The sequence below is a fragment of the Bacillus rossius genome, chromosome 2, assembly GCF_032445375.1.
Source record: "Bacillus rossius redtenbacheri isolate Brsri chromosome 2, Brsri_v3, whole genome shotgun sequence".
In the NCBI taxonomy this organism is placed as follows: domain Eukaryota; kingdom Metazoa; phylum Arthropoda; class Insecta; order Phasmatodea; family Bacillidae; genus Bacillus; species Bacillus rossius.
In genome coordinates, this window is record NC_086331.1 from 33,435,089 (window position 1) to 33,453,194 (window position 18,106).

The 18,106-nt window shown below is 36.5% G+C and overlaps 1 protein-coding gene across 3 annotated transcripts in view; it reads left to right on the plus strand.

Moving 5' to 3' along the window:
- The window catches only part of LOC134529223 (zinc finger protein 628-like), a 384,650-nt gene that overhangs the window by 353,297 nt on the left and 13,247 nt on the right, over positions 1-18,106 (plus strand). The window lies entirely within an intron of this gene.

Here is an 18,106-nt window from a genome sequence, read left to right on the forward strand (position 1 = left end):
TTCTGCTCAAAAGTACATAATTTGCACGATTTTGAAAACTCTTTTTGTAGAAATCATAAAGATCAATGTAGGCCTAACCATTTGTACGGCACATTTTAGAAACATACATATGTAGGTAAACAAAAATCTTTAACATCATAACTGCATTATAAAAATTTATAAAAACATTTTCTTATCATTAAAAATGAAAGCCAGTTTATATATTTAAAAAAACTTATTGTAATAAGCTGATTATATGGAGTAGTCATTTCAGTGAAAAAATGTTAGGATTTCAAAGAAATTTCACGTGTGAATGTTCAAAAGTTTAAATCGTGTAAGATGGAAATGGTTTTTATAACAGTAAACAATTAAATATTTTCTGTAAGCTACTTAATAATCCAGATTTTGTATCAAGTTGGTTATGTTACTTTAGGCGATATGAGCCACCATACATTCGGCTTTAAAACTCATATTGATTTTTTCTTCATAAAACATTAAATGAGTGTTAAAAGATTTTGTATTACGGGAAAAGTCATAATACGGGTAAAACGGCATCAATTATTGCTTTTAACAAAATTTTAATTTTTGTATGTGAATTTCTGCCAAAGATTAATTGTTTATTAATTTAATTACAAAAAACAGTATTACCTGAGTGACCTACAAATATTGTGACATTAATACTTTCTTTGAATGATTCATGCAATTGAGAATTTTGATTTAATACAATTTCTTAGACATACGTCATTGCAGTTTTGCACTATATGGCATGGAAAATATTCAAGAACGCAAATAAAGAAATAAAAATGAAAACATAGGCCACAGATAACCAGCCTAAATTAGCTACTTCAAACAGATAAACCCAACGATTTACCTAAACAGGTGTAGTGGGTAACACAACAACGACAGCACAGACGAACACATTTAAAATTTATTATCAGACAGCACAAGAATTCTGTGTAAAGAATTTAGCCATGAAAAAAATAATAATAGCACAGACTAACACAGTGGCTAACAACGACGAGAGAGTTTCAACAATAACTATAAATGCAAGCAGACAACAAAACATGGACTACGTAGCAAATATACGAACACAAGGATGAAGATAAACAGATATTGTGGACAAGACAACGAAGACAACACCGACGAACAGAATAGGTTTTCTCTAAAAAAAAAAAAAAAAAAAAAAAAAAAACTGTTGTGACGTTTCGGGAACTGACAAAACAGTTTTGACGTTTGAACCCCCGGTTTTCCAGTGCCCGATATCAGTATGTTTGTGCCTGATGACGGAAACAGATTCCAGTTCCCGAAACGTCGCAAGTGTTGTGTTATAAGAAACCTACGGTGTTCGTCGGTGTTGTGTTGTCCATAATATCTGTGTATCTTCATCCTTGTGTTCGTAAATTTGCTGCGTGGTCCAGATTTGGTTGTCTGCTTGCATTTAGAGTTATTGTTGAAACTGTTTCGTCGTTGTTTGCCCACTGTCTTCGTCTGTGCTGTTATTATTTTTTTTCATAACTTAATTCCTTCCATGCAATTATTGTGCTGATATTTAAGTTTTAATGTGTTCTTCTGTACTGCCGTTGTTGTGTTGCCCATAATACTTGTTTAGGAACATCTTTGGGTTTATCTGTTTGAAATAGCGGATTTAGGATTGTTCTCTGTGGATTTATGTTATTATTTTTTATTTTTTTATTTGCGTTCTTGAATATTTTCCATGACAAACAGAGCAAAACTCCAATGACGTTCCAACAAATTGTATTAAATTAAATTGTGACATTAGTTCATACCTACAAAAATGCTGGTAGGCAAAGAACACACGCAATTAACACATAAACCAGTTAACCACAACAAACCACAATCTATATTAAATCTTGATTTATGTTGTGAATTTGTGTATAAAGTATGCATGTAAGTTAAAATACACTAATACATACGCAAACATAGCTTCAAGTTTAAGATCATACAACGCCAACTCAACATAAACTCTACATAAAAGAATTTGCTTCTGGGTACAACTAGAGCTTACACTTCTAAAACGTGCAGGATTAGGACTGTATTCAAAGTTTTAACAGTTCCAGTATGTCTGATTATGAGATTTGAAGCAGCTTCAACACTGAAGAAATCATCAGTTCCTGGCAAGTGGACATCTAGAATGTAGATCTTCAAGACGGCCTTCCAGAAAAGCGGCGAGATACAAGCTCAGTAACCCCTGGTAGCCTTTAGTGTTATTAGGTAGGTGTTGTCTGAACTACGTAAATTTCCTTTTAATGTATAGAACTCATTAATTATTTGAACATCATAAAACAGAAGTTATTACAAAGAATAGTGGTTCCACAGTAACATAGAAAAGCATGAATCAAACTCAAAATCAATTTATAATGTTGATGAAAAAATTCGTCAATATGGTATTGAAAATAAATGTATGTTGTCCACTTCTCTTTCTTAAGTATTATGGCATGTATATGGTCAGTATATATTTCAACATTAATTGCAGGGTTTCAATAAACAAATGAATAGTTTTAAATTTAACAAAACTCTTCAATGAAAATATATCAGTTTCTGTGTTAAGTGTATGATGTCACATACATGTTATGTAAATGTCTGTAAATAATCCTAGGTGTACAAAACTTTAACTCTGTATCAGAAAATGAAATACTTTGTATAATTAGGAGTCAATATTTTTTTTAGAAATAATGAGGACACTATGCTTTCAGTATTGTTTGATGAACTGGGAAACATGCTTGAAAATTTCTATCGGAACCGCCATCTCAAGATTAGTTACCTTGCCGACAAGTTTATAACTTTAACGTGCAACACAGTCAAGGTTCGAAGGGACTGATTTATTGAATACTGAAACTGGGTCTGCGAGTCCACTGTCTCTGCCCATGTATTTAGTCAGGCCAAAATATATGACCAATCTTGCTCAATGAGTCCGGGAAATACTGATTTGTTAGCAGCTGATAGAACTGTAGGCAAAAATCGAGCTATAAAGCAAGCCAACTATGTAGTGTCTGAGCGTGACATTCATATTAAGGTATGAAATCAACACAACAGTCTCCACAATAGTCTACATCCATCCTCAACAGACATTCAACTTCTGTGCCTGCTATGTGTGCATCATATTCCAGACTGATACTACTTAGATTCAACTTTGTTTTCTCGCTCCTTTCACTGATTACTAGACACATCTGCAAAGTCTGGTGTGGCATTCGTTTGGGTAAAGAAGATAGATGTCCAGTCTACCACAATTTGTTATAATCACCCCTGATTTGCACTATGCTTCAACAGCTGCCTGTCTATAATTAGCATCCGTGATTCCCTCTAATCTCAAATTCCTGTTTCACCACAAACTTTGTTGTAAAACTTGAATGTAGAGAGTGTAAGGTGTATTGTCAGAGACACTGAAATATCTGCCCTAGTCTGCCTGGATTTACAGATGGGAATGGTGAGAAAGTAAGATGTGTCTTTGGTAGCAGAGTAACTGAAGAGCCAGCGTCAAGGTAAAATGCTCCGAAAAAAGTCCTTATGGCAGATAGTTCATGCAAAGTTACAGCCTCTCTTCAAAGCAGCTGTGGAGCTGTAAGCCTGTTGTTCTTGCAGCCGACCATTCAAAATTGATTCATACTCAAAGAAAACCTTTTTCACTCATAAAGGAGCTTAATTACGACCAACCTTTCCACTCTCACCATAAAAAGTTGACCTGTTATATCTGCAAAACTCCTGCTTCCACCGTAGACCAAATTTATTTTCAGTTTTGTCCTGGCAAAACATCCTTCCCTTCCACTGATCACAGCATGATGAGAACCATACGAATATTTGTAAACTTATTCTTGTTCATTCTACAGTTAGTCATTTATGCTTAAAGATCTTCGGAGGAGGTCATAAAGGTGATGTAGGCTGCTGGTTTAAAGCTTTTTGTCTTAAACTTAGGTGTCCTGGAATATATATTTTTTTGTAGTCCAGCCTACGACCTGCCAATTACTAGATGTGTTCAAGACATAAAACAATAAATGTGGAAAGGTAAACCTTAATTTACTAATACTCGATATACATACAATGACATTCGATGCAAAGATCTATATGTTACCCTCTAGAATATGTGTGTATGAGATAGCTTAAATTAAGGCATAAGCATTTTCTCGGTAAAAAGCTTTCTATAAGTAAATGAACGATACTGAGATGATAACTCCGATTGATACATATCACTTTTTCACTTCAGTGGTGAATTTCATCTCAAATTATATTCACTTAACATAATACACACACCATTATGGCTACAGTTACTGTAAATATGTGTCCTCGATGGATAACATGTACCATTCTCATGTGACAAGGTAAGGAGTGACGGTTTGTGTCTATTTTTCTGCATGTTTAAAATTTTTGAAGCCACACATCAAGTGGTTTTGAGCCCACTATATTACTAGAAGTTACAACACTTGGCTGGAAATATTCCTGGAATTTAAAATTCTATACGAGTATGCACAATAAGTTTTAAAAAAAATGTACATTAGTTACGATGAGCTCTACAATTTACCATAACTCATGATGTCTAATTCATCAAAATATCATAATAGCCCGACGTTAACATTCACACCATTTGATTCCTACTAAAATGAAGACAAAGCCCGTTTACTACCCTCATTTTTCAAAGAGGTTATATCTGAGAAGATTGAGAGTAGTTTATAAACCTGCAGAACATTAGTAGCGAATCAGGATCATATGAATTAGTTCTTAGTCAATTAAGTTTCATAAACAACCAGTGGCATAAGGATTGCCTACTTCAACATACTTATAGGAAGTAACCAAATCAAGGAAGAGTTTTCAAGGTGTGTTGCTAACTGTCAGAACTCACAAATTGGAGATGTGGTGTGTGCTCTAAGCAGGGAAGCTTTATTAAAAAAAAATTTTCTCGTTAATAATATCCCTACTTTATTTTTAGGGACCCTAATTTTTCTCTTAATAGTTTACCAATTGGCATTAGTTCCCATAATTATATATACTCGAGATGAAATCATCTGTTGAGTGGATGCTACCACTGTCAACTGTAATTCTCCTGTTTGACTTAACATCATTGAATTTATGCTCGAAGTAGATCAATGTTTGCCTATGGCCCGACGTCTTCTAAAGCATGTGAAATAAATGTGGCACAGTAACATACAATGGAAAACATATAGAGGTTTTTAAAATATATATATGGTGGTAAAATTTATAGCAAAAATTAGGGTCTCTCAATACTAGCTTTTTACAGGTTACCAATTTTTCACTGTCGTCACAAGCAATACTGGGCAGACACTGAGTAAATGTTGCCTATCGTGGGGATACTCTTAGATGCGACCAGACACCTGGTGACATCTTTTCCCTGTATAGAGTTATCTGTGGCTATGTATGCTGAGCTGTCAAGTTACGGTCCTGGTGATTGGGAACTGTAAATCATTATATTTCAGCCTTTGGCACACCGAATTATGTATGAACATTTACTGGGTACTAGGTACTTCTTAAATATGTACAGTACTGCTGTGTAAAGTATTTTTGTGTGTTGGTCTACTGTGTACAACCTGAATTTCTCCCACCCCCCAATCTCTGTTTTGTAACAATAATGGGGTTTAAATTGTGTTGCTGAGGATGTGTAAGATTAGCAGTAGGTCAGAAACTAATCTCTTACACGCAAAAAAAAAGTAATATAAAATAAATTAGTTATATTTTCACTATGTTTTTGTTAGAAATTTAGATTTTATGTTTGTTGATGGTGCAGCACTTATATTTTGGTGCAATGTAAATTTTATACTGGGTAGCATGATTTCTTCTTACTGTATTTTTTTATTTACTGTTTGAGTGTTCGATGGTATTATCAATCAAAAATAGTATTAAATCTCTGAGATAACATTTTTGTAAACATACGTAACTAGGAGAATGCAAGGCACCTTAGGATGAATGTAGCTAACAACCACTTTAATTTAATATAAACGGAATATTTACTAAAACTAATTTTCTTTGAATATTGTGCAAATGAAAATTATTTCTGATATATGTAGATATAAATAAATAACAAAAATATATATATATATTAAGTGCACCTGTGCTATTTACTGATAATTTTAACAGCAAGAAATCAAGTGACCACAAAGAAAGAATATACTATAAAAATTAAAAAGGGCGTAACTACAAAAAAAGGAAATCTGCCAAAAACACTTTCGGGCATTAAAACGTATATCATATACATAAATGATAAACTTTCAGAAGGTAATTTAATAAAATTATAAATTTCAAAGATATAAAAATATTTTAAAAATAAAAACAAAGATTTTCAAATGGGAATAAGTACATAATTAAAAAATTGGTTGTCTGTAAAGTCGGTTTACGGACGATAGTTTAACGTGACAACGTCATAACAAAACATTGATGAAATGATTGATCCAGAAGAAAAGGAAATATCATATTCGGCCTGAGACTGAGCCGTAATAGGTTTTTGCAACCAAACCATTTAGGCATTAAAAATATTATATTCTTTGAGGAAGAATTTTTTTTAATTTTTCAATCTTTTGCATGATAAAGTCTACCTCTGCATACTTTTATGAATAAAATTGAATCATTTTTATTGAATTATCACTATTTTGTATGGATACAAAGGAGTGAAATGAAATGTGCAATTGAATTAATAAATTTACTTTTATTTGCATTCATTAATTCAAATATATTAATACTTTTGAAATGTTGCGTGCGCCATATTTATATTTACAAGTACAAAAATAACTTCGCAGCTGCCGGGTTTCGAACCAACATCTTAAACTTAAGAGTTAGGTACGCTAACCACACGCCCACGAGGCCATACTATGGTAATGTAGTTTCAAATGTTATATATATATTTATTTATAAAAACTTTGTTCACGGTAGGGGTATAATATTAACACGATTTTATAACAAATACGCATCCCAAATACACCAAACTTATTTATAATGTGTTACAATATTTTTAAAACATTATGCAAAAGATCCCGGGATGTAATTTGAATTATTATGTGTAACTGTAAAACACCATTGTTGGTTCAAAACGTATTTGAATTTTCAACATTACTTTTAAATAACCGTACCGATTATGCTTAAAATCGGTGGGCGATCGTTAAATTACATAATTTTAATAATTCAAACGACGAAAATATGATTGAAAAGTCAAATCGATGGTTGTTCCAATCGAGTGGAAGAGAGATGCCACGCATGCGTACAATGAGCAAACAGAACACATCCGTAGTGGGACATCCGTAGTGGGACACTTTTTCGTGCGTGCAGCCGGCGTTCATCGATTTATTAGACGTTATCACGTCAAAAATATCATCTAAAGATACCCAATGTCGCAAACTCAGGTTTCCAAAAAAGGATAACTTTTCACCGTTTTTCGTTTAGAGCTAAACTTTCTGAGGTAAAAGAATTTTAAGTAATTATAAGCATAGTTATTCGTAAGGCGCCTATTGAAAAATTATGAATATAACAAATACTTTAACTTAACATGTAAGGCGTGTTACACTATTTAGCTATATTTCAAATGTTTCTCTATTGTTACACTTCCATTACTATTTTATACACATCTCTATGCATCTCTATGGAAAAGACAAATATTTGTGCTTCACGATACGCTTGTCTCCAAGGTATACATATCTCTTTGGCGTTACGTGACCATTAATTCAGTGATGAACTTAACTATACATTGGATGACAATATAATTGCTGTGGTGTAATACAAAGAATCGATTTAAATTCCTACTTTTGATGGTACCAACTTTAGGAGAATCAGTTTGTTATCTTGACTTCTGAGGTTGGCTTCATCAAAGCAAACCCCGAATATGTCTGATTTTATATGCACATCTAGTGTTCAAAAAAATATTTTTCCACTCGTTCCGTACTTTTCAACTCCTCTCTTCATCTCCAACCAAAGCATTCGCGTATCACTTTCCAACCAAATCTGATATCTGTTTTCTATTTCTTTCCTAAAATTACTCCTGGTAAATGGTTCCGTAAGAGTAGTATAGGAATGTATTTCCTGGGACTGGGTTCTGGGTGTGGAGCTGTGTGTCCGATCCGCCATATTGGATTCTGACGTCACGGCGGCCTTCTTGGATGGTTGTGACCTTGACATTTGACCTTGACCTTGAATTTGATCCTCAAAAATCGCCAAAATCCGCCAAAATTGGGCAAAATTTGCCCAAAATTCCTCAAAAATCGCCAAAATTTCCATTTCTGTGGGAAAAATTTCCGCCAAAAAATCTCAAAAAATTCCACAAATTAAAAATTTCTTTTTCGAGGGAAAAATTTCCCGTTTCGAGGGAAAAATTCCCGTTTTTAGTCCTTAAAAATCCCAGCGGCTGAAAATTCCTAAAACTGGCTTAAGCATCCTTAACTCAAGCCTCAGTTAAGCCATTTCTAGGAATAAGGATACCATGACCGCCATCTTGGATTATGTCGTCACCGTTGCAATTTTCGTTACGGTCGCCATCTTTAACTTTTTTATTTATTATCCGATATTAATAAAAAAATTAAAATTTATTAAAAAAAATTCAAATAATAAAAATTTAATAAAAATATTTAAAAAGCTTACCTTTTCGACACGGAGCTCGGAGTCCTCGGTTCGAACCCGACGAGTGCAAAAAAATAAAAATGACGACCGATCCTTCCCTCGTGGTGGGTGCTGGCAGACTGACTCCCACCACTTTTTATCATCATCTAGTATGACGTCATAGCCGCCATCTTGTCTTCGATGCTGGAAGCCATCATCATTGTATCGTCAGCTAGAGTGCGCCGATGACATGTTAGTTTAATTCGTATCCGCTAGAGTGCAGTAATCATTTATTACTGTGACACCCGCCATCTTGTCATTTGGTCGCCATCTTGAAAATCCGTAATTATTTAGCTAGAAATTCGGGAAAAGTTCCAAAATTCATTAAATAAATCACTCATTAATTTACATATTGATTCGTTCGATTTCCGTCCTCGGTTCGATACCCGATCGTTGCAATAATGTTTAATCTTATGTAAAAAAAATAATTTAAATAAACCATGTTCAACATTCGTAAAGAGACTCTAAATCCTCTACGACCACCATCCTATCAGACATCAAGACCACCATATTGGAAATGTGTAATTTTAATGCTAGAGATCCGGGAAAAAGTTCAGAAATCATTAAATAAATTTCCGATCAATAAACTGATTAATTAGATCGACTAAGGTCCTTGGTACGATCTAGGATGATGCAAAAAAAATTAAATTTAACATCAATTTAACATAATAGTAACAGGTTCGAGGAATTAAACACCGCAAGTTCTTTTACAAACATAATATTTATTACATAATTTCTATTCTACTACAGGATCACTTACGAAAGCCAGCAGTCTTATAATCATTTAGTTCCGCAGCGGTGTGAAATGACTAATTCTTAGCTCCAATCGGTTTATACTAGACAGAGTCCAGCCAGAACCTTTACAGACATAGTCCACCTCTTCTTGACAGAGTTTCTGGATACCGTTTTTAACAGTTTGCTTCACATCGTTAGAACTGTAAATTACTGCAGCCGATGTCTTGAATGCACACTTCTTCACTTTGTCATCGAACGGATATGGCTTTCCATATATACAGTCCAACCACAAGTTATATTTCAAAGGTCCGTTTGTTGCTACATCATCAGTAAGCTGATTGATTATCTTCTGTCTGATATCATCAAGAAAATTACAAATGTCCTTCGACTCACCGAACGTATTTAGATAATAGTAGTCTTTCAACGTTCCACGAAATGCAGACTGCGCCAAGTAGAAGCCATTATCGTTCACTTGTAATGCTCCGAACACAGTCTTAGGTTTAGTTCCATGTTCAGACGTCATAACAATCGGTTGCTGGGCATCTGTTTTTTTGGTTGTACGCTTTCGTGTCTCCAATCTAAAGCGAGGAGTCGAAATGTCGGCAGGTAGTTCAGCAGTAGGAGCACAGACTCCACCTTTACATTTTTTCGCATGATGTCGCAAACTGTCAATTCGAGTAAACCATTTAAGGCACTCATCACATCGAAACTTCATGCGAGAAGGATTCTTCGTGCATTTGCTCCGCTCATGTCTTCGTGCATCATGGGAAAATGCGAACGACGTATCACAGTAGCTGCAAGGATACCGTGGTGATGAAGACGATCCTTTCAGACCCGATCCAGATACAGGCGTTGCAACAGTAGTACCATTTCCAGGCATTCTCTTATGCACATCGATGCATCGTTGTTGCGACGAAACCTTTACTTTCTGCCGCACAGCAGGACCTTTGCATGCCTTCATGTGCGTTTTCATATTATCTTTTCTGGCAAACTGCTTATGACATTTCTCACAAACAAACATTTTACGATATAGGTTCTTGACACATTCGCTCCTCTCGTGTCGCCGAGCATTGCTGTTGTTTGAGAAAATCTTGTCGCAGTAACAGCACCGATGTTCGCTAGTTGTCAAATCAGCATCCATTGAAGTCTCCATCGAGGTCGTATCGTCGATCGTCGTGGTTTCCTGCACATCCAGCTCAGTAGTCATTAAGCTATCTTCTGCTGGTGGTATCACATCTGTTTAAATCTCCTCCAATGTTGACGTCGTCGTCGTTGCCAACGAGATCTGCTCCACCATTGTCGTCGCTGACGTCAAGGTTACCGTAGACGATTTAACAACGTCCATCGAGTTCGGCGTTAAAGTCGGTAAAGATGCCATCGAGTTCTCAAGAACAGGTAATTACGCGACTTATGCACCAGATGAAATAATCTAGGTGATCCTTACACCGTCGACGACAGTAACAAACTGAGCGACCTGCTGTATAGGACTCGCTTATATACATGCACCGGATGGAATAATACGCTAGTCAAATCAAGAATCATTTACAATAATACTAGAGTCAAAACAACATTAAAAATAGAAGGACCATCAACGAAAAGGCAGCACATTTGGAAGCACCGACAACGAAAAGGCAGCACCGACAACGAAAAGGCAGCATATTTGGAATCACCGACAAAGAAAAGGCAGCACCGCCAACGAAAAGAAAGCACATTTGGAAGCACCGACAAAGAAAAGGCAGCACATTCAACAAAATTGAAGCATAATAGGACGCACATTCAACGAAAAAGGAAGCATAATTATATAAAAGGACGCACAATCGGAAACACATTCAAAAAAGTAGCACATTTGGAAGCACTTTCAACAAAAAGGACGCACAATCGGAAGCACAATAATAGAAAAGGACAGACAATCGGGAGCACATTTGGAAGCACCGACTACGAAAAGGCAGCACATTTGGAAGCACCGACAACAAAAAGGCAGCACATTTGGAAGCGCCGACTACGAAAAGGCAGCACATTTGGAAGCACCGACAACGAAAAGGCAGCACATTTGGAAGCGCCATCATCTAAAAGGCAGCACATTTGGAAGCTCCATCAACAACAACAAAAAAAGGCAAAAATGAAGCACAAGTTACGAGATCTAAGTCTTAGTTAGAAATCAGAATACAAGAAATAAAAACATTAAATTCTTATAATTTAAATTATTTATTTTATTGCTTTACATTATACAAATGCAAGTAAAACAATTCCATTATTGTATGTAGCCAGCATTCCTCAGTTCCTTGAGTATGAAGGATATTTCTTTGATGCACGAATAGTTTCCTGCACAAAGCGAACCATGTAGAAGTCTTAGCCGGTCAACCAATATGTTTGGATCTTTCCATGATGTGTAATCATTCTCTTCTACCACCATCTTCCTTGCACCTTTATAAATATTATGATCTCTGGTGTCTTCCGTTTTACCACCAACCTCAGGGTAACTTTCATGTTTGAGACGGTGATCATCACAAGCTTGATCAGATTTATTTAATATATCACGTCGTTTCCACCATTTCGGTCTCAGGACACCGCCACATTCTTCGATCTTGGTAGCTTTAGGTGCTTCATCATAGTCTATGTCTTTGTCAACAGCCTCAGAGTCACTGTAACAATCACCGTAGAAGGAATCGTCTTCACCCAATTTACCGTAATAATTCGATGTTGATGATGTTGAAGTGTCTTCATCGTCTTCATGCTTCCTTTTTAGGAGTCCATAATTTTTACAAAGTAGGAAAGATCTACTTGAATTCGGCTGGAATATATTCTCACTTTTCACGTTAAGGATTCTTCCATTGTCTTCATTCTTCCGTAAATCATCAACCTCCTTCAATTTAAGTTCTTTGTCGAGATCGGAAGAGCCAAGAAAATTATTGTCGTGATGCAGATCACTCTTCCTTAGGCTAGTAGATTCATCGTTGTCCTCTAGCTTGTACGCAGGCTTGGCGCTACAAGTTCTGCCATGTCTTTTTAGGCTCTCTCTCCGCGTAAACGACTTGCTACATCGAACACAACTTATCATATTGCGCAGTGGATTTTTAACACAGTCATTCTTCTCGTGTTGTCTTTTATTCTTTCTCAAGATAAACTCTTTACTGCAAAACTTACACCTATGTTCTTTCGATACAGCGTCAGATCCCAAATCAGAATTCATATTAGTTACTGAGACTAATGCCAGATACCAATTGAGTGTTTTAAATTAGATCCAATACTAAAATAGAAATTTTTTTATATTTCATCAGCGAGAATTAATATATCTCATGCAAAAGAACTTTGTGCATGTAGTTCTGCTTTTCAACAACAGATGTCGCCACATGTTGCTTGCAGGTAAATAATATTTAGTTCTTTAATGCGGGATGCGGGATGCTCACTAACGATCGCAAAAGAAGGATGGATTCGCTAGACTCCAAGGAAAAGGAAGTTCGTCTTGCATGTTGGTGCTCCACAGATGTCTCATGGCATAATAACAACAAATTCAAAAACTGATTCTGGCTTGGACTAGAACTCTATCTTTGCTCAACAATGAGAAGTTCACAAGCTAGTATAATCAGTTTTTGAATTTGTTGTGTTTTTTTTATTAATTTTTTTCTGTAATTTTATGATAACAAAGAAAACTTGTGGCGGTTTTCTCCGTGTGCTTCCGATTATTCTTGTCAATATTATGGTGGTTTTCTCCGTGTGCTCCTGAATATTTTTGTCAATATTTTAATGGTTTTCTCCGTGTGCTCCTGATTATTCTTGTCAATATTTTGATGGTTTTTCCCGTGTTCTTGCAATCATTCCTGTGGTTTCTTCAAGTGTTTCTGACTATTCTGAGAAACCATTCTCTGCATGGATTTTTTTTTGCCTAATGAGACATGTCATTTTATTTGGAGTTACATTTAATTCGATAATTTCTGCTACTAAATCAAAACTTGCAATATTTTTATTAGGTGGAATTAACACATATCATTACTCAGTCAAATTAATATTATGCCATGAGACATCTGTGGAGCACCAACATGCAAGACGAACTTCCTTTTCCTTGGAGTCTAGCGAATCCATCCTTCTTTTGCGATCGTTAGTGAGCATCCCGCATCCCGCATTAAAGAACTAAATATTATTTACCTGCAAGCAACATGTGGCGACATCTGTTGTTGAAAAGCAGAACTACATGCACAAAGTTCTTTTGCATGAGATATATTAATTCTCGCTGATGAAATATAAAAAATTTCTATTTTAGTATTGGATCTAATTTAAAACACTCAATTGGTATCTGGCATTAGTCTCAGTAACTAATATGAATTCTGATTTGGGATCTGACGCTGTATCGAAAGAACATAGGTGTAAGTTTTGCAGTAAAGAGTTTATCTTGAGAAAGAATAAAAGACAACACGAGAAGAATGACTGTGTTAAAAATCCACTGCGCAATATGATAAGTTGTGTTCGATGTAGCAAGTCGTTTACGCGGAGAGAGAGCCTAAAAAGACATGGCAGAACTTGTAGCGCCAAGCCTGCGTACAAGCTAGAGGACAACGATGAATCTACTAGCCTAAGGAAGAGTGATCTGCATCACGACAATAATTTTCTTGGCTCTTCCGATCTCGACAAAGAACTTAAATTGAAGGAGGTTGATGATTTACGGAAGAATGAAGACAATGGAAGAATCCTTAACGTGAAAAGTGAGAATATATTCCAGCCGAATTCAAGTAGATCTTTCCTACTTTGTAAAAATTATGGACTCCTAAAAAGGAAGCATGAAGACGATGAAGACACTTCAACATCATCAACATCGAATTATTACGGTAAATTGGGTGAAGACGATTCCTTCTACGGTGATTGTTACAGTGACTCTGAGGCTGTTGACAAAGACATAGACTATGATGAAGCACCTAAAGCTACCAAGATCGAAGAATGTGGCGGTGTCCTGAGACCGAAATGGTGGAAACGACGTGATATATTAAATAAATCTGATCAAGCTTGTGATGATCACCGTCTCAAACATGAAAGTTACCCTGAGGTTGGTGGTAAAACGGAAGACACCAGAGATCATAATATTTATAAAGGTGCAAGGAAGATGGTGGTAGAAGAGAATGATTACACATCATGGAAAGATCCAAACATATTGGTTGACCGGCTAAGACTTCTACATGGTTCGCTTTGTGCAGGAAACTATTCGTGCATCAAAGAAATATCCTTCATACTCAAGGAACTGAGGAATGCTGGCTACATACAATAATGGAATTGTTTTACTTGCATTTGTATAATGTAAAGCAATAAAATAAATAATTTAAATTATAAGAATTTAATGTTTTTATTTCTTGTATTCTGATTTCTAACTAAGACTTAGATCTCGTAACTTGTGCTTCATTTTTGCCTTTTTTTGTTGTTGTTGATGGAGCTTCCAAATGTGCTGCCTTTTAGATGATGGCGCTTCCAAATGTGCTGCCTTTTCGTTGTCGGTGCTTCCAAATGTGCTGCCTTTTCGTAGTCGGCGCTTCCAAATGTGCTGCCTTTTTGTTGTCGGTGCTTCCAAATGTGCTGCCTTTTCGTAGTCGGTGCTTCCAAATGTGCTCCCGATTGTCTGTCCTTTTCTATTATTGTGCTTCCGATTGTGCGTCCTTTTTGTTGAAAGTGCTTCCAAATGTGCTACTTTTTTGAATGTGTTTCCGATTGTGCGTCCTTTTATATAATTATGCTTCCTTTTTCGTTGAATGTGCGTCCTATTATGCTTCAATTTTGTTGAATGTGCTGCCTTTTCTTTGTCGGTGCTTCCAAATGTGCTTCCTTTTCGTTGGCGGTGCTGCCTTTTCTTTGTCGGTGATTCCAAATATGCTGCCTTTTCGTTGTCGGTGCTGCCTTTTCGTTGTCGGTGCTTCCAAATGTGCTGCCTTTTCGTTGATGGTCCTTCTATTTTTAATGTTGTTTTGACTCTAGTATTATTGTAAATGATTCTTGATTTGACTAGCGTATTATTCCATCCGGTGCATGTATATAAGCGAGTCCTATACAGCAGGTCGCTCAGTTTGTTACTGTCGTCGACGGTGTAAGGATCACCTAGATCATTTCATCTGGTGCATAAGTCGCGTAATTACCTGTTCTTGAGAACTCGATGGCATCTTTACCGACTTTAACGCCGAACTCGATGGACGTTGTTAAATCGTCTACGGTAACCTTGACGTCAGCGACGACAATGGTGGAGCAGATCTCGTTGGCAACGACGACGACGTCAACATTGGAGGAGATTTAAACAGATGTGATACCACCAGCAGAAGATAGCTTAATGACTACTGAGCTGGATGTGCAGGAAACCACGACGATCGACGATACGACCTCGATGGAGACTTCAATGGATGCTGATTTGACAACTAGCGAACATCGGTGCTGTTACTGCGACAAGATTTTCTCAAACAACAGCAATGCTCGGCGACACGAGAGGAGCGAATGTGTCAAGAACCTATATCGTAAAATGTTTGTTTGTGAGAAATGTCATAAGCAGTTTGCCAGAAAAGATAATATGAAAACGCACATGAAGGCATGCAAAGGTCCTGCTGTGCGGCAGAAAGTAAAGGTTTCGTCGCAACAACGATGCATCGATGTGCATAAGAGAATGCCTGGAAATGGTACTACTGTTGCAACGCCTGTATCTGGATCGGGTCTGAAAGGATCGTCTTCATCACCACGGTATCCTTGCAGCTACTGTGATACGTCGTTCGCATTTTCCCATGATGCACGAAGACATGAGCGGAGCAAATGCACGAAGAATCCTTCTCGCATGAAGTTTCGATGTGATGAGTGCCTTAAATGGTTTACTCGAATTGACAGTTTGCGACATCATGCGAAAAAATGTAAAGGTGGAGTCTGTGCTCCTACTGCTGAACTACCTGCCGACATTTCGACTCCTCGCTTTAGATTGGAGACACGAAAGCGTACAACCAAAAAAACAGATGCCCAGCAACCGATTGTTATGACGTCTGAACATGGAACTAAACCTAAGACTGTGTTCGGAGCATTACAAGTGAACGATAATGGCTTCTACTTGGCGCAGTCTGCATTTCGTGGAACGTTGAAAGACTACTATTATCTAAATACGTTCGGTGAGTCGAAGGACATTTGTAATTTTCTTGATGATATCAGACAGAAGATAATCAATCAGCTTACTGATGATGTAGCAACAAACGGACCTTTGAAATATAACTTGTGGTTGGACTGTATATATGGAAAGCCATATCCGTTCGATGACAAAGTGAAGAAGTGTGCATTCAAGACATCGGCTGCAGTAATTTACAGTTCTAACGATGTGAAGCAAACTGTTAAAAACGGTATCCAGAAACTCTGTCAAGAAGAGGTGGACTATGTCTGTAAAGGTTCTGGCTGGACTCTGTCTAGTATAAACCGATTGGAGCTAAGAATTAGTCATTTCACACCGCTGCGGAACTAAATGATTATAAGACTGCTGGCTTTCGTAAGTGATCCTGTAGTAGAATAGAAATTATGTAATAAATATTATGTTTGTAAAAGAACTTGCGGTGTTTAATTCCTCGAACCTGTTACTATTATGTTAAATTTATGTTAAATTTAATTTTTTTTTGCATCATCCTAGATCGTACCAAGGACCTTAGTCGATCTAATTAATCAGTTTATTGATCGGAAATTTATTTAATGATTTCTGAACTTTTTCCCGGATCTCTAGCATTAAAATTACACATTTCCAATATGGTGGTCTTGATGTCTGATAGGATGGTGGTCGTAGAGGATTTAGAGTCTCTTTACGAATGTTGAACATGGTTTATTTAAATTATTTTTTTTACATAAGATTAAACATTATTGCAACGATCGGGTATCGAACCGAGGACGGAAATCGAACGAATCAATATGTACATTAATGAGTGATTTATTTAATGAATTTTGGAACTTTTCCCGAATTTCTAGCTAAATAATTACGGATTTTCAAGATGGCGACCAAATGACAAGATGGCGGGTGTCACAGTAATAAATGATTACTGCACTCTAGTGGATACGAATTAAACTAACATGTCATCGGCGCACTCTAGCTGACGATACAATGATGATGGCTTCCAGCATCGAAGACAAGATGGCGGCTATGACGTCATACTAGATGATGATAAAAAGTGGTGGGAGTCAGTCTGCCAGCACCCACCACGAGGGAAGGATCTGTCGTCATTTTTATTTTTTTGCACTCGTCGGGTTCGAACCGAGGACTCCGAGCTCCGTGTCGAAAAGGTATGCTTTTTAAATATTTTTATTAAATTTTTATTATTTGAATTTTTTTTAATAAATTTTAATTTTTTTTATTAATATCGGATAATAAATAAAAAAGTTAAAGATGGCGACCGTAACGAAAATTGCAACGGTGACGACATAATCCAAGATGGCGGTCATGGTATCCTTATTCCTAGAAATGGCTTAACTGAGGCTTGAGTTAAGGATGCTTAAGCCAGTTTTAGGAATTTTCAGCCGCTGGGATTTTTAAGGACTAAAAACGGGAATTTTTCCCTCGAAACGGGAAATTTTTCCCTCGAAAAAGAAATTTTTAATTTGTGGAATTTTTTGAGATTTTTTGGCGGAAATTTTTCCCACAGAAATGGAAATTTTGGCGATTTTTGAGGAATTTTGGGCAAATTTTGCCCAATTTTGGCGGATTTTGGCGATTTTTGAGGATCAAATTCAAGGTCAAGGTCAAATGTCAAGGTCACAACCATCCAAGATGGCCGCCGTGACGTCAGAATCCAATATGGCGGATCGGACACAC